The 24904-nt window shown below is 42.4% G+C and overlaps 2 long non-coding RNA genes and 2 pseudogenes across 5 annotated transcripts; 1 reads left to right on the top strand and 3 right to left on the bottom strand.

The window, feature by feature from the left end:
• The first annotated feature begins 1810 nt into the window (after positions 1–1810).
• Positions 1811–8055, top strand: LOC129655352 (uncharacterized). 4 transcript variants are annotated; one of them, XR_008715913.1, is made up of 5 exons: positions 1814–2516; positions 3275–3427; positions 3666–4127; positions 4262–5886; positions 7479–8050. It is a non-coding gene; the product is annotated as an uncharacterized LOC129655352 (long non-coding RNA). The 4 variants fall into 4 exon arrangements; XR_008715912.1 differs by having other exon boundaries at positions 1811–2516; positions 3275–4153; positions 7479–8055; XR_008715911.1 differs by having other exon boundaries at positions 1812–2516; positions 3275–4127; positions 7479–8053.
• LOC129655353 (uncharacterized) lies at positions 4948–7087 on the bottom strand. The gene is made up of 2 exons (XR_008715916.1): positions 6060–7087; positions 4948–5686 (listed from the first exon to the last, which is right to left on the bottom strand). It is a non-coding gene; the product is annotated as an uncharacterized LOC129655353 (long non-coding RNA).
• A 2857-nt stretch (positions 8056–10912) lies between the features above and the next one.
• On the bottom strand, positions 10913–11224 carry LOC129656465 (60S acidic ribosomal protein P2-like; annotated as a pseudogene).
• A 1328-nt stretch (positions 11225–12552) lies between these two features.
• Positions 12553–13190, bottom strand: LOC129656464 (40S ribosomal protein SA-like; annotated as a pseudogene).
• Positions 13191–24904: the final 11714 nt, after the last annotated feature.

Genomic DNA, 24904 nt, shown 5'->3' with positions numbered 1-24904 from the left:
GGCATTATGAACAAAGAGTTTGTGCAAGAACCAGAGAGATGAGGGAGATAGCGCATTTGCAGAATAGCAAGTAGGACCTACTGCATGAGCCAAGTTTGGGTTGGAATGGGGATGTTTATAGAAGATGAGGCTATGGAGGTAGATAAGAAGCAAATGATGAAGGATCTTGTAGACTTTATCCTGGGGATAAATGAGATCTACTGGTGAGCTTTAAGGGGTGACCCAAATGGATCTGCATTTGCCAAAGACAATTGTGACGGCTAGATGAAGGACGTACTGAAGAAGCAAGACTGGGTGCTGCTACAACAGTTAGGACGTGATTAGAGAAAACCAAGGGAAAAAATTAACAGCCTGAAGTAGAATAATGACGTCTGTTTCAAAGCTCACATTTTTTCCACAATAATGATGGTTTTCTTCTCTATTTGTTTGTTTGTGCATGCGAGCGTGCTCAGTCACTTCAGTCTTGTCCAACTCTTTGTGACCCTTTGGACCGTAGCTGCCAGGCTCCTCTGTCCATGTGATTCTCCAGTCAAGAATTTTGGAGTGGGTTGCCATGCCCTCCTCCAGGGGATCTTCCTGACCAAGGATTTGAACGCATCTCCTGTGTCTCCTGAATTGCAGGAGGATTCTTTACCCACTGAGTCACCTGGGAAGTCTCATTCCATAATGGATTTGAGATGACTTTCACAAATTCACTAAGTCCAGTTGGCAAATATGAATCCCAGTCTGCAAAGTCAGGTATATAAAAAGCATTTCTTTTGTTTTTCAGATGTCAAGCTTAAAATCTAATCCAAGCCGGCTGTTACTGGGCAAGTGGACTGGCCACCCTTCCCACCTGGCGTGCCACTTTTGTAGCTCTGCTTCCCTCTGCTCTCTCTAAGGGCACAGATTCAAAAACTCTGGGAATCTCTTTGTCATTCTTGGGGAAATTCTCCTCTTTCCAAGTTCCCCCCAGAAGCCATTTTCTCTCCATACAGGACACTTAACTCATCCTCCTTTAAGACTTTAGACTTCTAAACAAATCCAGAAAGGGAAGTCAGCCATAATTTTACCGCCTGTAAAGCAAGAAGGCACAGATCTTGCATGATACTTTCATCAGAGAAGAAGGAAGTCATGAATTCACATGTTAAAAATTGTCCTGTCATGATACCATGTGATTATTTCACGTATAAATGACTCATGGCAAAGGGAAGATTAAATAAATTAAAACTAGTGAGAGAGTTCATGCCTTGAAAACTGGAAACACTTTTCAAAGTAAGAGCCAGATTTCAGCTCTGAGCTATTTAGTCATCAAAGCACAAATGAACACAGATTAATATTGCAACTGTTCATGGCATCCACTGAAGAAAGCACATCTGTTTTTCAGGAGCAACACGGTTTTTACCTGTCCCTGGGATGAGAGGAAAGTTCCTCCACTGCATCCTTGTAGAGTGTACATTGCATGATACAGGCAACCCCATGTTCCACATCATCTTTCCAATAATTACTTCTATCAGATCATTTCTTGTAATGATATAGGCACCAGACACCTGCTCCAGTCAGGAACACAGGTAAATAGAAAACTGCTGCACGTGATTAAAGTAGTGGAAGTGCTGTACAAAGAGCAAAGGGAGCGTTTTTTCAAGTTCCCAGAAGAAGAAAGGATAGAGAGAGCCCAGCACCCAAAGATCCTGGGGCTGGAATGAGGATGGAAAATGCTCAGGTCATAATAACTGGACAAAACACAGTCTCACACTCAAACTTATACAAAATATTGACAGGAAGTACATTAATTATTATTAGTTGTTTTTAGGTGATCATATTGTGGATGATTTTCTATATTTTGTTTTCAGCTTATCTACATTTTCAAATTTTTATGATGAGAAAGTTATTAATATTTAGAGGCTAGTTTTAGTTGTAACAGAAGACCCCATAAAAGTAGCTCTTAGTTTTTGTCACGCATGATGTAACCCAGAATGAAATGGTATGAGATCTGGGATTTGCTTCAGAATAATGTGGGGCAGAGGAAATGTGGACAGGGCCACAGATGAGTCAAGACTGGTCGTGAGTTGCTAATTGTTTAAACTAGATGATGGATGGGTACCTGGGGATTCATTACGTTGTTCTCTACTTTACTCTTTAAATTTTCTATAATAAAAAGCTGAAAAAGCAAACAAATAGATAAGGAAAGTGACCTTGGCACATTAACCCCTCCATGGTTCTGTTTCCTCAATTGTAAAATGGAAATAATAAAAACATCCACTGCATAAGGCAGTTAGAGGATTAACAGTGAATGTGTGTAAATTGCTCATAACAGTGCCTGAGACTTAAGTGACAATTATGATTGCATTATGATTATGATTATATTATGATTGCCTAACTGGAGGCACAGTGACCTCGTAAGAGTGCAGGTTCCTTCTACCTTTCTGCTTTGCCATCTCATGTGGGTTACTCACGCTCATGGTTATATGATGCTGAAGCTGAAGCTGAAGCTAAGCCTCACCTCCTCTGTTGCCCTGTCTAGAAGCAGAAAAGAGGTGAGGTTCTGTCCTTTTGGTGTTCTTTTTTAAGACTCAGGAAACTTTCCAAGAAATCCCCTAGCAGGCTTCCCTGCACTTCTCATTTGCCAGGACTGCATCACATACCCATGCATAGATCAGTCACTGACCAAGGGGATGGATCTACCAGTTGACAGTAAACTAATCAAAACTTACACCCTGGAGCTTTCTGAGGGCCTCTGCAGTAGGTGGTACACAAATGCCAGAAGGAAGAAAATCATGGTTTCTGTTCAGAAGGAAGGCAGTAAAAAGTGGCTAACAAACAGTCAACAGATAGTAATTAATTTCCCGTGGTGTGTTAGAAAATCATGAGTAGTTCTGTGGGCCTGGGGTCGAAGGTAATGTAGGAAACAAGAAAAGAGATGGCAGATGATGGCAGGTGAAGGATAGGGTGCCATTCAGGAAACACTGCCTTTTTTCCCTAGGGAGCCAGGAAGACCAAGGCACAGAAACTAAGGAAAGCACAATAAGAAGAAATAGTGCTAATTTTATTTTAACTTGGAGTTTTCCTGAAGATAGTGTATAATTCTATGCAAATTCTATGTATATCATATGCAAATATACTTATTACTACCTCAAATTTTTTACACAACTGGATGTGGTCTTTTAAAAAAAAACAACTTGGTGGAAATAATAGACTCAGCAGTAATATCCCTAAGTGGGGAAGCAAGCTAGCCTTGGATTTGATATTTACATCTTAACTTCATTTTCTACGAAGGCTTTTTTTTTTTTTTTAGATTCTCTACTAAGGTCCTCTATGATTTGCTTTCAAGGACCTGGTGAATAGCCACAGCCCTCACCACAGTATCTACCCTCAGTGCTGAGTGTAATTAACCCTATGTGAAAATGAATTCCACATGGGTCATTTGAGGAAGGCAGAGCCTTTTAAGGTATTATTTAATTGCAAATGAGAAATGCATTATTTGATTCATTAAAGTATACTGTGATGCACAGAGGCTAACCTCAAGCTGATGAGCACTTTTCAAATTAAGATGCTGGGTGCTTCATTATTGGCATACGGGTTGCTTACCGGAGGGCCTGCACATGTGATGAAATGCAAATGGACCAGGAAGGAGAAATTAGGAAGTGTGCTTGTCACTTATGAGACTTCCTTGTATTTCTGAACAGGAAACCTTAACATCAGCCAGAGCTTCACTGAAAAAAAGGAAGCTTACGACTTTGTTAACAAGAAAGTCAAGCTGCTCCTTCTCCTCCATCGGCAGAAATAGAGTACAATAAGAAGCTCCCTTTGTGGATCCAGTATGTATGAGGGTGTTCTCCTTGATGCCCAGAGTCTGGCATAAGTTAAGTGTATATGCAAATTTGTTGAATAAATAAACAATACCAACCCTGGTTTCAGTCAAATTCCAAACCTGAGCAACTGAAAAATCAAAGTCTATTTTACATGGATCACTAATTGTATACTACTTGTCATGTATAGCAGCTTTTAATCTGTATATGCAGTTTCTATTCTAGACACTGGGAACACATAGAATAAAACAAGACTCTCTTTTTCCTTGGAGCTTACATGCTGATGGAGGATGATATAAAACAAATAAGATAAACACATAATATACATCATCTACAAAGGTAGTGATGGGTGCTGAAGACATTAAGTAAGGGGGCTGGGGAAATTGGGAAGTGGTTGGGATGACTTGTAACTTTTCATATGTGGCCAGGAAAGGTCTCAGTTAAATGATGACTGATAATCATTGATATTACAGTACTGTTCAGACTTCCCTGGTGGTACAGAAGATGGGAATCCACCTACCAGTTCAGAAGACACAGGCTCAGTCCCTGGCCTGGGAAGATCCCACATGCCGTGGAGCACCTGAGACCATGTGCCACAAATTACTGAAGCCATAAATAAATGGAGAGCTAGGGCTGCTATTTCCTGAAATGAAGAAGACAATGAGGTTTGTTGGGAAAAGCACAGGACCTCAATTTTGGACAATAATAAGTTTGGGATGCTCATTAGACTCCCAAGTGGAGATGCTGAGTAGATGGGTCAGTGATAGAAACAAAAATTTGGCCTCTTCTGGTATATAGATAGCATTTAAAATCATGAGATTCAATGATAGCACCAAGGAGCAAAGAGTGGAGAGAAAGGCACAGAGGTCTAGAGGACTGAGAAGCTCAATGAGGATTGACCTTCTTAATGCTGAAAGATCAGAGGAAAAACAGCAAAGCAGGCTGAGAAGGAGCTGCTAACAGATAAGACAAACAACAAGAAAGGTTGTTGAAGAAAGACTTTCAGAGTGTTAAATTCTGCAGATAAATCAAATGAGATGAGGTCTGAGAACTAAGCATTGGGTTTAGAAAACGGAGGTCATTTGTAATCTTGATAAAAACTATTTCCCTGGAGTGACATGGCAACAGCCTGATTGGACTATGCTCAAGAGATAATGGGAGAGAAGAAATGGAGACAACTCATTGAAGGAGTTTTGAAAAGGAAATTTAAAAAAATGGAGCTTTACTGGGCAAGAAAAGAAGTCAAGAGAAGACTGGAAAAGAGATGGGAGGACTAATAGCAATTGTGTAAGCAAATGGACAAGATCTATTAGAGAGGAAAAGATTGATAATGCTCAAGAGAGGGAGGAGATTGCAAAAGCAGTGTTCTCATACAGACAGGAGGTGAGATCTAGTACACAAAGAGAGGGGATGGTTTTTGCTAGGAGGTCATCTGAGAGAATTATGCATAGATGCAGGGAGGTGGTTGGATATGGGGATGGGAGTATGTGGATGTTACCATTTGAGTGCTTGTGTTTCCTTAGCGACATTGGAAGCAAGCTCACAGACTCAGAGTAAGTGTGGCAATTTAAGAAGAAAGGTTGGTGGTTTGCCATAGAAGTCTGATGAGGAAAGAAAGGGGAAAGACAACTGAGAATTTTTTTAAACTTTTTTTTCTTATTCTCTTTTTAAGATTTATTTTTGGTTGCATCGGGTCTTAGCTGCAGCATGTGGGGTCTTCACTGTGGCACACAGAGCTAATGGGATCAGTAGTTGCAGCACGTAGGCTTAGCTGTGTCGTGGCATGTGGGATCTTCGCTTCCTGACCAGGGATTGAACCCATATCTCCTGTATTGGAAGGCAGATTCTTAACCACTGGTTCATCAAGGAAGTTCCGACAACTGAGGATTTATGTAGGGCTGCAATGATGTCATAATTAATGATAAGACTTAAGCTGGCCAATGAGGAAATGAGCAGTGTTAGTAACTAGAAAATGCATTAGGATCAATGAGTTGTGAAAACAGGAGTAGTAGCCAAGGCTGACTGAGTGCCTACCATGTACCATCACCAGGGCAGGTGCTTAACATCCATTAATGCTAATCTACAACAACCCTGCAAGGTGGGTAGTATAATTCCAAAAGCATAGATTATTGTGACCATAAGCGAAGTCGTAGAGATATTTGAAACCCAATCAATTGTCATTTCAATATCCAATACCCAATGCATATATGCAGTATCAATAACCAAGGATATGTAACTCTAGAATCCTGGAAGAAGTGGAGAGGCACTTACAGATTTAAAGTTTTGTGGAGGAAATGCAAAACCCAACCGAGAGACTGACTCAGGCTTCCTAGTCACAGGCTTCCTAGAACACACCCATAGAAATAGGTATAAATTAACTCTGAGGACAAGAGCAACATAAATAGCCTCATTTTGAAATTGATCTGCAACTATGAATAAAGTTCAGCACATCCAAGCAGAATCAACAGGAGTCCAGTCAGCATCCTGGCTGAGTCTGGAATCTTCAGTGACCGACAAACTCAGAAGGGCACCCCCATAGTACAAGGGGAGATACACTGGTTTTCTAAGTGAGATGTGAGAGGACTTCAGGTAGCTGAAGACAGTTCTCTTGGTTGAAAGTAACCTCAGTGACTTTCAGCGATATTTGTCTGAACAGATAGAGACTTGTTAAATATTGATCTTTCAGGCTGAGGGAATCTATGCAAGTGTTACATATTTCTAATGTTTACAATGAATTTGGCCAAACGGAGTGACAGTCTTGTAACTCCAACTTAAATTATGTAATCAAATACCTGATTAAACTTGTGATTTTCATTTGAAGTCTCACTAAGTTTATGTACTGTATTAGAATATCTAAGAGAGCTACAGTTTCCCATATTTCTAAGTTTAATTTATTAGACTTCATTTTTTTTTAATTAAGGAAACTCTGTTGTCAGACCATTGAAATCATCAAGAAAGGAATCAAATACATTAAATGCACTTTGAAATATGTAAAGATGTTTAATTAACCAGGTGTGTAAATGAAAACAAACATTAGTCATAGACTTTCTCAAAAGTAATTGTTGAAATTCACTAGCCTTATAAATGAATTAATAAGATTTGAAGCCAAACTTAAAATGTTAAGGAAGAGCTCAAGTTTCTATTTGTAACTTTAATTTAAAAATTAGTTAAAAGAAACAAAAAAGCCTATGATTAATCTTTAATTAATCTCTGATTAAAACTGACCTTGAGGATACAAAAAAAAAAAACAAATCACCCACCTGCAGAGATGGGGAAACTGAGGCAGGCAGTTAGTAAGTGATAGTTCTGGGATCCGAAGCCTGGAGCTTCAGAAACCCGTGTTTTTCTCATCACTCTTCATTGCCTTCCCCTGACAAATAATTAGACAACAGTAACATACAATTAACATAAAAACTTGAAGAGCCCATTCTTTCTCTCAGGTCCTGCAATGCCTCAGGGTTATAATTATGTCATTATCTCACAGTGCAGAGTGAGGCAGAGTAGGTGTTTAAGGATTGGGCTGAATTAGTATGACTTTAATTATAACATACCCTGGAAATGGCTTTTCTTACCAAATCCCTATCATTGGCGTATGAATATATACTTTGCCAGTTTCTCATAAAAGTAGAGTATAAATAGAATAAGTCCGATAACCTATGGCTGATTATTTAAACTATGTTTGCTTTATAGATAAACTGGAGTTTGCTATCCTTGAGGTTTTTCCTGAGATTGGTTCTGTGCGGCCCTGGGAAGAGGAATTGGATGGAGGGACGCTCCCTTTAAGTATTCTAATGAAAGACAAAATCCAAACCTCCAAATAGATAAGATATGATAATTCTCATTAGCAGCCAACACTATTGACTCTCATTCAGCGCACTCAGACTATGATCAGGGACTGCACTCTAAAGAGCCTCCTGATTTCTTGCAGAACTGTGTGAGATTCTCTATCAGATAGCTTCTTCAGGACCAACAGTCTCCCATTGTCTCTGCATTTTCAGTTAACAAGGAGGAAGGTCGGTCGTGGTTGTCCAGAGACACGGTTGGTGGCCTTCCTAATAGCCATCAAAGCCCTTCCTCCCTGCTAACAGATGCCCAGCCAGATACCTGGTTCAGGTATCAGACAGGCAGCCCAGGAAGGGTTGTGGTGACCTGTCCTCTTTGCCAGTGACAGGTCTAGAGGTGCATGTGGGACCTAGTTTTAATCAAGGAGACATAAGGGTAAGATGGCAGGAGTGGACAGGAGGCTTCTGGGAATGATTTCTTCCCTGATATGAGAGGCAGTGCTGTGAGCAAGAGCCCCTCTGACCGTGCCCTTCCTCTTGAAGAGATGCTGACCTTTAAACAAGTGATGCTTAGAATTTTAGCAGCTATCTGGGAATGGCCTGTAAAAGGTAAAACTTCCACTAGAAGCAACACTTGCTAGGAGAAATCAAAACTGGCTTGTATTTTTATCACAGCTGGTTCTAAACAGTAGAATCTGATGGAACCCGATGAAGGACAGTCAACTTTGAAGGACTCCAGGAATCAGGTACCCATAGGACTGAAAGGAAGACCCTTTGCTAACCAAAGAACATTCATACTGACAAACCCTGGATAGACTAGCCAGTTTACTCTACTCTATCGAGAGTACTAGTTTCTATCCTTGGTTAGCCTAACCACTATGAACCACTCCTTCTCATTTAGCTCTTAAAACCCCTGATGGGAGCGAATGGGATGAATTGAGAGGGTAGTTTTGAAACATATAATTATCATGTGTAAACCAGATAGCTAGTGGGAAATTGCTGTTTAACACAGGGAGCTCCGCTAGGTGACATGATGACCTAGAGGGGTGGGGAGGGGCAGGGGAGAGATGCTTGAGAGGGAGGAGATATATGTATACTTGTGACTGATTCACATTGTTGTACAACAGAAACCAACACAGCATTGTAAAGCAATTATGTTGTTCAGTCGCTAAGTCACGTCCTACTCTTTGCAACCCCATTGACTGAAGTACACCAGGCTTCCCTGTCCCTCATTATCTCTCAGAGTTGGCCCGAGTTGATATCCATTGAGCTGATGATGCTATGCAATCATCTCATCCTCCGATGCCCTCTTCTCCTTTTACCTTCAGTCTTTTCCAGCATCAGGATCTTTTCCAATGAGTCGGCTGTTAATATCAGGTGGCCAAAGTATTGGAGCTTCAGCTTCAGCATCAGTCCTTTCAATGAGTATTCAGGGTTAATTTCCTTTGGGATTGACTGGTTGGATCTCCTATACGCCAATTAAAAATAAACTAAAAAAAAAAAAACAAACCTGAGTTGTCCCCCTTAAGAAACTTCTCAGTGAATTTCTTCAAGGATCTATGTCCCCTCAACTATTAATTTAATGAACTTGCCTTTAAAAGTAAAGGCAAAAACTCAGGGAGGATCTGGTTTTATATGCTCAGAAGACCATGGAGGAGCATGTGATTCTCCAGTTGGTCGCCTCGTACTGTTGCTGTGAAGTGAAAGTCGCTCAGTTGTGTCCGACTCTTTGTGACCCCATGGACTATATGGTCCATGGAATTCTCCAGGCCAGAATACTGGAGTGGGTAGCTTTGCCTTCTCCAAACTGTTGCTGAACTAACCCTAAAACCACTCACCGCTATATACCTCTTGCTAAGTGAACCTTAAATATGTTATTTTATGCTGAGGATCAACAAACTGCAGCCCATGGGCAATAAATAAAGCTTTATTGGGACACAGCTATGCTTCTGTGTTCACATACTATCTCTGACTACTTTTGTGCTATACCTGCAGAGCTGAAAGTTTGCCACAGAGACAGCTGGGCCTCTTAGCCTATTTACTGCTACTGCTGCTAAGTCACTTCAGTCGTGTCTGACTCTGTGCGACCCCATAGATGGCAGCCCACCAGGCTCCCCAGTCCCTGGGATTCTCCAGGCAAGAACACTGGAGTGGGTTGCCATTGCCTTCTCCGATGCATGAAAGTGAAAAGTGAAAGTGAAGTCGCTCGGTCGTGTCTGACTCCCAGCAACCCCATGGACTGCAGCCTACCAGGCTCCTCCATCCATGGGATTTTCCAGGCAAGAGTACTGGAGTGGGTTGCCATTGCCTTCTCCCAAGCCTATTTACTAGCTGGCCCTTAACAGAAAAAGTTTGCTCACCTCAGTTTTAATAGGTGAATTGTCTGTCACATCACATTGAAATGTGGAAATAATACAGTTCTATTTGGGCTAGTTTTTCCTTTTCCTGTGTCTTCCCAGGAAACACCCAGTCTGATTCTTCTTGCAAGCACTGCCTGGTGGACCATGGATGGAATCCAATACCTACTCAACCTATAATCTCATACAACTGACCTTATCACTGTGCAGTCACCCCAGCTCTTTTTTGAAGTCTGTGCTCGAGCCCTGCCCTTTCTCAATAGGACTAGCTCAGGTAATCTGGAACATTCTTATAGCATTACCCTTCCCCCTGGCTAGCTTCCATTCATCTTTTCTAGCTTAGCTCAAAGGCCATTCCTTCAAGAAAAGATTCTCTGACTCACCAAATAGACCAAATATTTTATGGTCTCAGTTCAGTTCAGTTCAGTTCAGTCGCTCAGTCGTGTCCGACTCTTCACGACCCCATGAATCGCAGCACGCCAGGCCTCCCTGTCCATCACCAACTCCCGGAGTTCACTCAGACTATGTCCATTGAGGCAGTGATGCCATCCAGCTATCTCATCCTCTGTCGTCCCCTTCTCCTCCTGCCCCCAATCCCTCCCAGCATCAGAGCATAGGGTGCTAAATTTCTCTATCAGAGCACTTATCAAAAAATGCAATAAGGCATTCATTGTGCAATTAGTTTTCATTCTCTCCACCCCCCCTTTTTTTTAACATGAAAAAAGGGTTTTATTTGAAGGGGAACGGGACTCTAGTTGGGCTTCCCAGGTGGCACTAGTGATAAAGAATCTGCCTGCCAATGCAGGAGATATAAGAGACTTGGGTTCCATCCCTGGGTTGGGAAGATCCCCCGGAAGAGGGCGTGGCAACCCACTCCAGTATTCTTGCCTAGAGAATCCCCGTGGACAGAGGAGCCTAGCGGGCTACAGTCCATAAGGTCGCAGAGTTAGACACAACTGAAGCGACTTAGCACACACACAGGACTCTAGTCAAATAAGTTGTCAACTGACTGCTCTGATTCTGCCTTCTTCTCTGCTCTGCCCTGGGGCCGAACCTGCAGCAGGAGCTGCAGATCCTGGGCAGTGAAGACAGCCACAGCCCTGCCAATGGGCACGTTGGCCAGCTTGCTGACGCCCTGGGAAATGATGTCCTCAATGTTTTTTCCGTTCAGCTCACTGATGATCTTGTTGAGCCATCAGTGCCCATGCGATCAAGGATCTTCTTGATGTCCTTCCTTAGTGGTGGGAGAGGAATTGCCGGTGAGGACAGCCAGCAGGTAGGAGGCGACATGGCGCATCGTGGCGGCAGCAGGGAAGCCCCTCATACGGGACCTCTCCCTTCCTTTTTAGAATAAAAGCTCAATAAGAACAGGAACCATCTGCGTTGTTTTTCTTTATCCTTAGTACCTAGAATTTTACCTTATATGTAAAACACATGCTGCTGCTGAGTCACTTCAGTCGTGTCCGACTCTGTGCGACCCCATAGACGGCAGCCCACCAGGCTCCCCCGTCCCTGGGATTCTCCAGGCAAGAACACTGGAGTGGGTTGCCATTTCCTTCTCCAATGTATGAAAGTGAAAAGTGAAAGGGAAGTCGCTCAGTCGTGTCCGACCCTCAACAACCCCATGGACTGCAGCCTTCCAGGCTCCTCCATCCATGGGATTTTCCAGGCAAGAGTACTGGAGTGGTGTGCCATTGCCTTCTCCATAAAACACATGAAGTAGATACTAATAGTTTAATGAAGAATACGCTAGCAAAACAAATAGTACCAATTTTATATTGAAGCATGTGAAGTCCTATGTCCTTTACTGGACCATGTCTATTTTCCAGAAAGATAGAAATGACCCCAATGTGTTAGGCTGGTGTGTGTTATGTGAATCTGAGAGTATCCTGATAAGTGTGCCAAGATCTGGCACACTGCCATCCAAACCCAGCCAACGTGCTCTTCGTTTTTCTGCTGTGACATGTCAATTGCCCAAACCATCCACCAGATTCGCTTACACTTGTATATGTCAACCTCTGCTCACCACGGAGGCAGCTGTTCACCCCACCAGCTAGGTGCCCTCCACAGGCTATTCCACCTTCCCTTTCTTATCTGTAAAATGAGGACACAGTGCGTAGATTAGAGACGTCCCTTCCCATTGTGAAGAGGATGTGTAAACTGCTGCCTAAACCCAGATGTCATCGCAGAAATAGGGAGGTAAAGGGGAAATACCTTGAGAAGGAAAAAGTGGTCCCAAAAATTCGACTAGCAGAATCCACAGAATATTTACCTGGAAGAGTTTCAAACCTAGAGACTGCATTACATTCCTTTTATCTTTTTTTTTTTTTTTTTTTAAGAATCTGTTTCCTGCTAATCTTATTTCTGGTTTCTGTGTAAGAGCCTAGGGAAGAGTAGCTTAGGACCACTAAGTGGTTGTTCCTATCCATTCAGTCACCTGAGCATTGGGACCTGTAGACCAGTAGACCAGTCCACAGTGGTGGCTGAGGACTCCCATCTTCTACAGGACCTGCTGGGCAGGCACAGAGAGACCCATCTGTGACCTCAGGTGGAGTAGTCATGAACTTGGGAGCTGGAGTGGTCCGTGCACCCTGATGTTCTTCCTTATGGCCTTCTCAGCATGTACTACTCATTCTTTTCTGTCTCTCCAGCCCTCGTATAGAAGCAGAGATGAGGTGTGACCTCCCATAGGTGTGTACCCAGGTTGGTACCACGTGCATGCAGAACTTACCGGGCAGCATCCATCTCCTCAGACCCACTGAGTGAGCTTCCTTCTTGCTGCAAGGATGTCAGTGTCCACAAGGCACAGAGGAGAATCTGTGTACAGAGCACAGTGGCTGGTGGGTTAACACACAACACCTCCATGAGAGGCTGGTTGTCAGCCCTGGGATCAGTGACCACCAGAAGAAGCAGCCCCTGGAAGCTGCCAGGGTTTGGTCAGTGAAGGTTCTGGGAGTGAAGCGGGCAGCAGGAGGAGTGGCTGCCGTGGCAGCAGCAAACTTCAGCACAGCCCTCTGGCCTGTGTTCCTGAAGGATGTGACACTGGTCAGCTGGTTTTTAAATGGTAACAATGGCACAAGCCATCTGCAGAAGCTTCTCCCAGGCCCCCGTCAGATCTAGAATGTAGACGTCATCCCTTTTCCTTTAGTAGATGCACTGTTCCATTTGAAGTCACAGTTGGTGCCACCTAAGTGGGTTCCTGCTGCTTGGAATTTGAGGACATCCTCCCCCTTCATCTGTAGGACATCAAGAGCTCTGGACATTGTGAACATTTCCCTTTAAGTTATACCAAGAACCCAGGACAATTCTGTATGGACTGCTCTTTGGATAAGTGAGCAAAGACTGCATTAGCTTTCATTGCTTGTGTGCTAAGTTGCTTCAGTCTTGTCCAACTCTTTGCAACCCCATGGACTGTAGTCTGCCAGGCCCCTCTGTCCATGGGATTCTCCAGGCAAGAAAACTGGAATGGGTTGCTATGCCCTCCTTCAGGGGATCTTCCCGACCTAGAACCTGTGTCTCTTATGTCTCCTGCATTGGCAGACAGGTTCTTTACCACTAGGGCCACCTGGGAAGCCCTATCTTTCATTAGCAAGTCTGAAGTTTTTTTCATCCATCAAAACGAATGGGCTCTTGAGAGCAACAATGGATCTAGAAAAAAAAAGTCACTTTCAGTTATAACATTGTTTCATTTAGCCTAAGGCAAAGTTTCTATCTCACTCCCAATTTAAAATTTCTGCTCTTCCCGACATCTCTGGATTTGCAAACCTCGATACAGTTCTGAGTCACTGGCAGGAATCTTCAGTGGGGAGTGAGAAGTGTAATGTCTGGGTGTGTTCTCCTTGCTTCTACTAGTTCTCCAGATTTGGGGTAGAGAGAAGGGAAGAGGAAGAGAGAAACATCCTTCCTTAGTGCTGCGGCTGCTGTTTTACATCTCCCAGGCCCCTCCTGCTTGTCTCTGGAGACTTCCACACCCTGGTCTTCGACTGGTTGTGTGGATTAATAGGAGGCACCCAGACAACTACATACTGTGCAGCCCCTGATATTTGTGTGACACACAACACAGCTATGTCCTGCCTTTCTCCACTCTCAGCTTTTGCAGTCACTCTACCACCATTTTCTGCTAGGGTGACCTTCAAGGAACTTTAGGTCCAGTTACCTTCAAAATGTCTTTTTGGCCTGTGGGAAACTGAGGTCTCCCTTCCATACTAAATAAATAGCATCATTGGTCATTGGCATCATTGGCAAGTCAAGTATTCACCTTAAACTTATATTGTGCTGTATGTTCGCCTTAACTTATACTGTGCTGTATGTCAATTGTATCGTAATAAAACTGGGGGAAAAAAAGGGGGGGAGCCCATTTTGTTCGGATTCTCCGAGGAGATATGGGAACTGGGAGGAGGAGGAAGAGACTTGACCTACACAATCTTATGAAATTGGAGGGTTAGTACTTATTATTGCTATGATTGCTATTACTATTACTACTGTGAGTAATTTTATTTTCAAAAGAGGAAACTGAGGCTTAGACAGAGTAAGAGATCCGTCAGTGGTAAAGCCAGAATCAACTCAGGACTTCTAGAACCTTGGAAGAAACTGAATGTAAGAAAGAAAGTTAGAAAGCAAGGAACTCGGAGTCATGCAAGGAGAAGGTGTGCCCTGGAAGTGAGAGGATGAAAAGGGAAGAGAAAACGTCTCTGGGTTTCCAATTCAATCCCTTTTGTTCTCAGAGAGGCCTGGGAAGATGATCACCAACTTCCCTCACTGGATGAGTGAAGTGTAATAAATATGTGCTTTTCCTTTTTGTACAAATGTGAAGTTGTTTCCAAAATTAGCCCTGTCCAACTGTTAAAATCCCCAAGTTCCCAAACTCTCTCAACAGGAAGCAAGCAGTGGACATCCAGATGTTTCTCCTCCCAGTGTTTGTCTGTGTAATGTTTACATTTATCTTTTTCTTGTCAAATCATGACTTTATGAAATGCGTTATTGTGAGGATTGGTCATATGCACAAAAGTCCTAGGAAAGGGAAGTGAGGGCAGCATGGCTACAGGGTGACACGTAGCTCTTTAGCCAAGGCTCCAGCTCAGAAAGCCGTTTCAGAGAGCCATACTTCCAGCAAACACTCAGACTGAAGGAATTCACCAAGTATGGGACCCAGCTAAGACTGTTCTTTTTCTTAATGAAGAAAGTTAGCACAGGGAACAATCCTGATAAACTGCCCTTTGTGTGAAGGAAGGAAAAGAATCTGCCTGCCAATAATGCAATCTACTGAAGGCTGTGAATACCAAAAGATGTCTTTCTACAGGAGAAGTGGTGAATGGAAGATGGGATGGTGAATAGTCAGTGGCTGTCACCTTGGGTGTCATTAGATACCTCTTACCCTGTGCCAGGACTGGGCTATGAAAAGTCAGTGCTTTGCATTCACTGCCTTTGCTAATCCTCAGAATAATCCTAGGAAGGAAGTTCTCTCCACTCTCTATTCCCCCATCCCCCAGTGCTCTGTTTATAGATAAGGAAACTGAAACTCAAGAGGGGTTAAGATGTTACACATTTAGTAAGTGGCTGGCTGAGCTGGGAATCCAACCTAGGCCTCAGTTCAAAGAGACTATACATTTGACTTACCAATATACTGTGAATGCAATGGACATAATTCTATTTTTTTTTTTAAAGGGTTCACTGAATATACTAAGGTAATTATTTCATGATGTGTGTAAGTCAAATGATCATGCTGTTCACCTTAAACTTATACTGTGCTGTATGTCAATTGTATCTTAATAAAACTGGGGAAAAAAGGGGGGGGAACCATTTTGTTCGGATTCTCCAAGGAGATATGGGATTTTGCCTCAGACCAGAGGCAACACCAGAGCTGCCTGTTTTTCTCTCTTAAAACTAAAAACTGAAAAAACTCGGAGTTTTAATGAATTTTAATGAGTTTTATTTCTCTTCCATCCTCCATGGCAGTTATTTTGCCTAGGTAGTGGGGTCACTGATGCAGGGAAATATTGAAGGCAGGAGGAGATAGGGATGACAGAGATGAGATGGCTGGATGGCATCACCATGTCAATGGACATGAGTTGGGCATGAGTTGGTGATGGACAGGGAAGCCTGGTGTGCTGCAATCCATGGGGTCACAAAGAGTCAGACACTACTGAGCGACTGAACTGAGTGGGGTCAATTTTTAAAAAAATATTTTAATTATTTGGTTGCACCAGGTCTTAGTTGGCATGGAGAATCTTCTATCTTCATTGTAGCATGCGAGATCTTTTAGTTGCGGCATGTGGGGTCTAGTACCCCAACCAGGGGTTGAAACCCAGGCCCCCTGCTTGGAATCTTAGCCCCTGGACCACCAAGGAAGTCCCTGGGGGGCATTTGATCACTTTTCTTGTCTTGCTTTTCAGCTGGTATTGTTTCATTCTTTCTTTGAATCCCAGAGAAAAATATGAAAGTGCATACCTGACAGGTCACAGTGGTTAACAATGAAAAAAACAAACAAAATAAAACAAAAAAAAAACAGCTATAGGATTGGATCCTAGAAAACTTTCTCCTTCCAGGTAACTGGTGACGTAAGAAATAACTTATCAGACTTTCAAATGATACCACACTTGATTATTTGATCTTCTTTCCTCCCCTGTAATTATTTGTTGTTGTTGTTCAGTTGCTCACTCATGTCCAACCCCTTGTGACCCCATGGACCGCAGCATACCAGGCTTCCCTGTCCTTCACTATCTCCCGGAGTTTGCTCAGACTCATGTCCACTGGGTTGATCATGCCATCCAACCATCTCATCCTCTGTTGCCCCCTGGCCCTCATGCCCTCAATGTTTCCCAGCATCAGGATCTTTTCCAGTGAGTCAGCTCTTCACATCAGGTGGTCAAAATATTGGAGCTTCAGCTTCACCATCAGCATTCATAAGTATGATCTTAGACAAACCTTCTTGTTCTTTGTCCCACTATTAAAGAGAGGGAAGGAAGAAAAAACAAAGATAAGTAAGGCCAACTTTATTTGGATCTGCTATATCTCATTAGCAACTTTATGGTTTGGGTCTAGAGTAGTATGTAGTACAGATAAGGCATTTGCCTTTTTTTTTTTTTTTTAACTGAATGTTTAATTGCTTTGTCCTCTTTGGCCTCATTAGAGAAAGGCCTATATCCTCCCTAAACGTACTATATGTAAGAATGGACATCGACAAAAGTGAAACATCTGCTTGCCAGATCTGCCCCCAAGTCTTCCTCTTAAGCACCAGGGGAAGCATCTCAAGTCAGTCTTCAGTTTGAGTTTGCAGGAATGCTGCAGAGTCCTCTGCAGTGTCTTTGCCTCTCACCTTTCCTGGGATTTTATAGGTGACTTTGAAGTCCCTCTGAACAAATAGGGTCTCTGTGTTTCACTTATTGCTGAGCCAACCCTGGGGCCTTGGTTCCATCAGCTCCTTATTAAGTGTTTAGAAATTTCAGTTTCCACCTTTTGGTCTTGCTTGCTTTGCAAACATCTGGAGAGAATTAGCTCCCAGGCCTTTGTAACATACCCATTTTGTGGTCCTAGGGAGAGTTGTGGGCTAGGGGATGTTGTTGCCCTTAACGAGTTTTCTTTACGGTGTTTCACTGTAAAAGGTACCCTCATTAACATTAACAGACAAAGAGAAAGTGGGGCTGTTCGACCTCTCTTTAGCTCTTGCCTTCCTGACTCTGTGTGAGCCCTTCATGTTGAAAAGGAAAGAATAAGCACGAAAACAGGAATGAAATACAAGATAATAGAGTACACCATAAGAACAATAATAGCAACAATAATGTCCAGTCACTTGCAATAACTAGAACTCTATCCCTGTATGACTTAATATGATACTGCTGGCTACATGAGCCTTTTGAGCCCTTGAAATGTGGCTGGCATATATGTATTAAGATTTATTATAAGTATAAAACACACTTTGATTTGGAAGACTTAGTATGAAAAAGGTAAACTATCCCAATAATTTTATATAGGTTATATATTGAAATGATAACCATTCAGAGTTAAAATTAATTTTACTTGTTTATCAGACTTCCCTGGTGGTCCATTGGCAAAGAATCTGCATGCCAGTGCAGGAGACACAGGTTCGAATCTTGGTCCGGGAAGATCCCACATGCAACTAAGCCCGTGGGCCACAACTGCTGAAGCCTGTGCACTCTAGAGCCCATGCTCTGAAACAAGAGAAGCCGCCACAATGAAAAATCTGTGCACTTAACTAAAGAAAGCCTGCACACAGTGACAAACACTCGACACGGCCAAAATATAAAGTAAATAAAGAATTTTTTTTTAAAAATTTGCCTGTTTCTTTTTAGCTATTTAATGTGGCTATTAGAAATTTTAAAATTATGTCAACAGTTCATTTTTATGGTTTCCTCGTGTTTCTATTGGATAGAAGTGCACTAAAGGACAGATCAAGTATTAAGAATCACAACATTCTGAATCACAACAAACAGGAAAAGGTGGCTATCAGAAACTACCGACTGCTAAGTTTTTCTCAGTATGAAATTCTAGAATCAATTATTAAATATAGCACTTACAAGCAAACTAGAAAACAAATAGATGAATACAAGAAACTGGCTGAGTTCACTAAAAACAAGGCATACCATATCAATGTCATTACTGTTTTGGATGAAACTGTTATATTGACAAATCTAGGGAATTATATAAACATGCCTGATTTCAACAAACTATTGGACAAAACTTCTCATGATATCCTTGAAGACAAATTTCAGAAAGTTGTGTTGGATAATAGTCATGGGATAAATCACAATGGGCTGAATATTTGCGTTAATCTTGAAAATGTATCTATGGGAAGGTCTATAGGGGAGGTCACAAAACTTACAAATTATTTGAATGAATATGATGGCTACCAAAATCAATACTCAATAAAAATGCATCAGTAATGAGAATATTACATATAAGTATCATTAATGTAAAGTGCTAAGTTCATGAAATGAATTATGTAGATCCCTAGTGCCTCAGACGATAAAGAATCTGCCTGCAATCCAGGAGATACGGGTTTGATCCCTGGGTTGGGAAGATCCCCTGGAGAAGGAATGGCAACCCACTGCAGGATTCTTGCCTGGACAATTCCATGGACAGAGGAGCCTGGCAGGTTACATATAGTCCATGAGGTCACACAGAGTGGGACATGTAGCCTGACTTGAAAATAATGCCCATGAAAAAGAATTCTTTTTTTTTTAACTAAATATGAAATATACTTGTGGAAAAATATCATATAAAGCAGTAGTCTCGCTTTTTTGTACTTAACTGGCCAAATCTAGAATACTTTGTTCCGTTCTTGGATAACTACAACGGTGCTGCTGCTGTTCAGTTGCTCAGTCATGTCCAACTCCTTGTGGCCCCGTGGACTATATGTAGCCCACCAGTCTCCTCTATCTATGGAATTTTCCAGGCAATACTGGAGTGGGTTGACATTTCCTACTCCAGGGGATCTTCTTGACCCAGGAACAGAACCCATGTCACTTTCGTCTCCTGCCCTGGCAGTCGGGTTCTTTACCACGAAAGGGGTCTTAATGATGAGAAAACGAAGGCCACACAGGCTGACAAAAGAAGTCATGACAGCTATGCGTGATAGCTGTGCTGAACTCTATCGCTTGGAGAGTAAAGACATTATACTTTGCTACAGTTCAGTTCAGTTCAGACGCTCAGTCGTGTCCGACTCTTTGCGACCCCATGAATCGCAGCATGCCAGGCCTCCCTGTCCATCATCAATTCCCGGTGTTCACCCAGACCCACGTCCATCGAGTCAGTGATGCCATCCAGCCATCTCATCCTCTGTCGTCCCCTTCTCCTCCTGCCCCCAATCCCTCCCAGCATCAGAGTCTTTTCCAATGAGTCAACTCTTCACATGAGGTGGACAAAGTACTGGAGTTTCAGCTTCAGCATCATTCCCTCCAAAGAAATCCCAGGGCTGATCTCCTTCAGAATGGACTGTTTGGATCTCCTTGCAGTCCAAGGGACTCTCAAGAGTCTTCTCCAACACCACAGTTCAAAAGCATCAATTCTTTGGTGCTAGCCTTCTTCACAGTCCAACTCTCACATCCACACATGACCACAGGAAAAACCATAGCCTTGACTAGACGGACCTTTGTTGGCAAAGTAATGTCTTTGCTTTTGAATATGCTATCTAGGTTGGTCATAACTTTCCTTCCAAGGAGTAAGCATCTTTTAATTTCACGGCTGCAGTCACCATCTGCAGTGATTTTGGAGCCCAAAAAAATAAAGTCTGACACTGTTTCCACTGTTTCCCCATCTATTTCTACAAAATACTGGCAAATCCAAGAACAATGAGTGCAAGTTACAGGAAAGATCGGACCAGACCATCATGAAGCAGAATTTTTGTAGCTATCCATGAGAGAGACTGCCATTCCCGTGGCAGCCATCAAAATTGTTTAAAGAAGATTCTTCTACACTGGAGGCAGATTGAAGTAAGTGAGATCTTTAAATTTCCAATTTTAAAATTGGAAATCTTATTAGTATAAGGAGTCTTCAAACACTCTACAAGTTTCTGCTTTCATAAAATCAAGCTAGGCATCATCTGGGAGTTTCTTTAAAATGATGAAGCATGAGAAATTACACTATCAGGAGACCTGGTACATGCTGGCTCTGTATGTGTGTTTGGGTGTCAGGGTGAAGTGAATCCCTTCTTTGTAGGGTTTGGCAGTTTCTGTGGTATAAATGCTCCTACTACAGCAAATTTTAAGCCACCCATCATTTAGTGACTGGATCACAAATTTCCTAAAAATTTAACAGGGCTTTCACAGCCAGTCATTGGATAAACTGGCTGGCTCCAGTTCTCTCCTGTTAGCCCATCACCTAGCAGTCAGAATGTGGTGTCAACAATCAATCAATCAATCAATCAAATATTTGGGTTTAAGTATTTGATTTTTCATGTTTGCTATGGGTCACACACTACGAAAGATGTTAATATGTAACATGTTTTTTTTTCCCCTCAAAGAATTTACGGACATATAGGGAAGGGAATGGTTTTCAGGGGACAAAAATTAACACAGAAAAAATAGAGAGTGTTTTAGGACATGGCACAGTGCTGACCATATAAGTCTATGCTGGTGAAGCAGTGAAGGCACAAGAGCTAACGTTTATTGAGTGTTGAAATGCTCCATGTGCAGTATGAGCCACTTATAACTCAAGATGAGTAATCTTAACCCTATAAGGTAGACATAGTTAATACTGAAGGGCTTCCCTAGTGGCTCAGACGGTAAAGCATCATAAAGCATCTGTCTGCAATGCAGGAGACCCGGGTTCGATTCCTGGGTTGTAAAGATCCCCTGGAGAAGGAAATGGCAGCCCACTCCAGTATTCTTGCCTGGAAAATCCCATGGACCATAGAGCCTGGTAGGCTACGGTCCATGAGGTCTCAAAGAGTCTGATACAACTGAGTGACTTCACTTCACTTTAAGGTAGACATTGCGCCATTGTATGCATGAGGAACCAGAGCTCAGAAATATCAAGACGTGAACTTGAAGTCACATCACTAGTAGGAACACAAGACCCTCTGAATCTACACATCCCATTCATGCCACCATTTCTGCCTTTGCATCATCAGGGAAGGAGGAGGAAGACTGGGATGGTATGGCTGTTGGACCCTGGCTGACGCAGTAAGCAAGGCAAGGCAGATGGCAAGGAGGTCAAACTCCCAAACCCTGCCCATCCACACTGAAATGCTGCTCCAGCAAACTGACTGATGTGAGCTTTGAGTTTTTGTTAAAAATTCCAGCTGTGTGAGTTAGGGAAGTAAATAACTTTTGGAGCCTCAGTTTCTTCTTCTATAAAATGAAAAGGAATATTCTCTAACTGACACTTTGTTGAGATTAAACGTGTTAATTTTACAAAACACCTAGCACATCCCCCAGCACAGAGGGAACGTTCTATGAACATTAAAATCCTATCCGTCTGCACAGGTGCATGGGTCTCTCCCTAACTGGACTGTCATATGTGTCTTTACGCCTTCAGCAATTAGCTCAGGGCCTCCTAGAGTCCAAGTAACCCTTGTTTAGTTACAGCAGTGATTCATTCCTCTGGACCTAGAAATAATTTCTACCTTAAGTAAAACAAATATATATACACATGTAAAGATCCATTCCAGTGTTGAGAAGTCAGTGTATGCTTTTTCTCCGGCCTGGTCATTCCACACAGATGAGGACATCCTGATGGTCCACTCTAATCAGCCTGAAAGCTGCATATATCTGCTTATTAACTTCAGCAAGCCATCATGTTTCTGCCATGATCTTGCCATTCTGAGAAGTTGTTTGTCTCATTACAGTGAGTAACAAGTGATGATGCTAGGGTTGCCACTAAGGGCCCAAGGAAGAGTGTCATACTGTCAACTAAAGTTCAAATATGACAGCTCAAGTCCAGTTCAGTCAAGGAAACCAGTGGTGAAGGTCATGAGACTGCTGGAGAGGCCCTCCGATTTTTTAGGAAGAAGTTCCTGTCCATCACTACATCCTGAGAGGGTTGATCAGTAATTGCATGAATGGGAACCGGAAGCCTGAGGCTTGTCATGGCTCCAGGGGATTTGAAGAGAACAGAACAGTGATTGGCAACAGAGAAAGCTCCATAAGATCAAGCAAAGGCACCCAGCTGTGCTAATTCACCCTTTCTGTTAACGCATCTCCCCCTCCCCAGATCTGCTAGAATTGCCTGTAGGCAGATGCTTCCTACCTGTGTGCACAGGAACCAACTATGAAATCCACCTATATATTTTCTGTGGAATCTGGCTCTGATTTTAGCTGACAGCATGTGCTGTTGACTGGTTTTTATTTAAGTCCATCAATAAGAGAGTAATTCATACCCAAAACGTTACAGACATTGTTTACATAGTGAAACTCTGAAAACTCTTTTGTTGTTTTCTGCTTTTCTCTACTCTTCAATTTTTCTTTAATGGGTATGGAGTTCTTTCATATTTAAAAGGTAAACATTTTTTTAAAAGAGTAGGAGTTTCATGTCAGAGACAGAAGTGTAAGGAAAGAAACTTCTATTGCTAAAGGCTTTGAGAATGATATTCTTACACCCCTGATGATCAGAAATTTGTCTACTGGGGCATTTTCCTCTACTTTCTGTAAATCTGAGTGACCTTTGTTCTGAGATCACCAATTTGAAGATTGAGAAATATGCATTATAATAGAGAGATGAGTAGTTGGTCAAATTCCCTAGGACCTACTCCCATTTGAGTTCTAGGTGAGGTGCTTGGAAAATGATGGCTTTTCAAAAGCTGGACTTTCTCAGCCCAGAATGACAGGATACGTGACAGGTGGTGGTTCAGCGGTTCACTGAGCATCAGCTGTGTGCACTGAAGATGCAGAGATCATTGGTGTCTTCACTATGACTAGGAAGGTAGATATGAAAGGAATATTGCAATACGAGGAGGTGACTTATGTACAGAGGTTGTGGTGAGTGGTCAGGGTGGGTCTCAAAGAACTGAGGACATTTCAAAAGGCTTTGCTTTAGAGTAGAAATTTCCTAAGCAGACCAGATGTGGTTGGGTGGTAAAGAAGTGGGTAAAGATACAGGAAATCTGGCAGAGGAAAAAAAAATCAGGACCTCAGCACTGACTCAAATAAAGTTCTCAAAGACACAATAGCTTTTGACCCAAATAAGGATCGAGGCTAGTGGGTCACTCTGAGCCCTTATTCCATCTAACACCTATCAGTCCCGCCATATACTCAGTAAAAGGACAGGGATGATTCAAGAAAACCACATGACATCATTGTCCAAAAGCACTTGATGATCAGAGAGATGTCTTACTGTGATGCTTCCTGTGCTTTCTGTGAAATTGTGAGAGCAGAATTTAAACTCTGAGGCTGCCCATTCAAGAATGAGAAACTGCGTATTAGGATTAGCATAATAAATACTTCCGTTTTGTAGAACCTACTGGAGATCCCAAAATGGCTTTTCCTGAAAGAATTTACAATCTGGACACTGTCCTACTACCCAGACAGGCAGGAAGGGAAGGGAGTGCTGCCCCCGAAGTTGCTTGCTATGTCAGTGGGGGCTTTCCAGCCCAAGAAAAAAAATAATCGCAAGGCAATTGTAATCTTTACTGAGCTCTGTTGAAACATATCAAAGAGATTCCTAAATGTACAGCAAAACATCTTAAAATGGCCTTTCCCATCTCTCTCTGGTCGTATATATCACACATTTATGGCTCCCTCCTCCTAATTCTTTTCCTCCTTCTCCCAGCTTCCCTCCAAACTCTCTTAAACCCAGCGACAAGAGCACTTGTCTTCTCTCCCCCAGCTCCCTTCCTGCCTTTCTGAATTTATTCCTCCTGAGGCTGGTAGCTCTTTCTCCCTTTTCTAAAGTAAATCAATTTCACCTTTTCGGCCCACTACTCCAATCAACACCACAGTATTTTTATATTTGTGGCAGAAGTTTAATAGGCAGAATGGGAGGATGCTTTGCAGAGGCTAGAATACCCAGGGGAATGATTTTTTTCCCTTGTCATCTAAACTGCAAGCACTTTTAGCCCCTGCTGGCAAAGTTTCTTTCCAGTGGCTCCAATATTTTAGGCCTGTTGCTCAGTCACTACGTCCGATTCTTTGCTACCTCGTAGACTGCAGCATACCAGGCTTCCCTGTCCTTCACAATCTCCAGGAGTTTGCTCAAATTCATGTCCGTTGAGTTGGTGATACCATCCAACCATCTTATACTCTGCCACCTCCTTCTCCTTCTGCCTTCGATTTTAGGCCTTGCTCACCCTAAAAATATAAGGCTTCTCAGAATAAAGAAGCTTGATATAAAATGATCTTCCTGAGCCTATTTTCCTTAACTTTCTTGTCTTTCCCTTTATTCATAGCAAATTTGAGTTTCCTTTCCTTTACTCCTCGAAGGTGGTTAACTACAGGAATACTATCCATGATATAAAGAAAGAAAGAAAGAAAGTAAGAAACAGACTCTTTCTTTAGAAAGAGAGAACAACTAGTGGTTACCAGTA

The sequence above is a fragment of the Bubalus kerabau genome, chromosome 6 (assembly GCF_029407905.1).
Source record: "Bubalus kerabau isolate K-KA32 ecotype Philippines breed swamp buffalo chromosome 6, PCC_UOA_SB_1v2, whole genome shotgun sequence".
Classification (NCBI taxonomy): Eukaryota; Metazoa; Chordata; class Mammalia; order Artiodactyla; family Bovidae; genus Bubalus; species Bubalus kerabau.
Note: the sequence above shows the minus strand (reverse complement) of the source record. Positions and strands in the feature narration are given on the sequence as shown.